At 29.8% G+C, this 738-nt stretch overlaps 1 pseudogene; it reads right to left on the bottom strand.

The window, feature by feature from the left end:
* Positions 1–389: 389 nt before the first annotated feature.
* On the bottom strand, positions 390–487 carry LOC115215284 (annotated as a pseudogene).
* Between the last annotated feature and the right edge of the window lie 251 nt (positions 488–738).

Raw genomic sequence — 738 nt, 5'->3', positions numbered from 1 at the left:
ATTTGTGAATTAAGGTTACCATTGGTTTCATGCTAAGGAAAGTAAGAAAATATCCTACTGGCTTGACAAAATTTCAAGCCGATTATACACACACACACATACATACGCATATACATATTTCTATATAAACATATACTCTTTTACTCTTTTACTTGTTTCAGTCATTTGACTGCGGCCATGCTGGAGCACCGACTTTAAAAAAGATCATAAAAATATACAACAAATATATATATATATATATATAATATATATATATATATATATATATATATAGAGAGAGAGAGAGAGAGAGAGAGAGAGATATTAAGTAAAAATGAGAAAGCAAAACGCTTAGCATCACATCAAAAGGACAATTTAATGTAGATAAATAATATAAATATTCAGAGTCGAAAAGTATGGAACGCTTCACGAATTTGAATGTCATCCTAGCGAAGGGTTATGCTATTTTTTCTGTATCGCTCCAATTTTAGTTATATGTATACATACAGTAGCACTCTGTCGGTTCCGACGATGAGGGTGCTAGCTGTGCCAACATATATATACATACATATATATACATACATATATGGATACAGTTTGTGTATCAAATAGCTAACTTAAGGCGATGGCCTCATGGAGCTAATAAGCGGTCAGCTTTATTCTTATTTTTATAAGAATGCCATATTAGTATGGCGATAACTAATATATATATATATTGTCAATAATAATAAGGGTAAAATTAATTAATTAGTAATTAAT

Source organism: Octopus sinensis, linkage group LG8 (assembly GCF_006345805.1).
Source record: "Octopus sinensis linkage group LG8, ASM634580v1, whole genome shotgun sequence".
NCBI lineage: Eukaryota > Metazoa > Mollusca > Cephalopoda > Octopoda > Octopodidae > Octopus > Octopus sinensis.
This window is presented reverse-complemented; position numbering and strand designations above follow the sequence as displayed.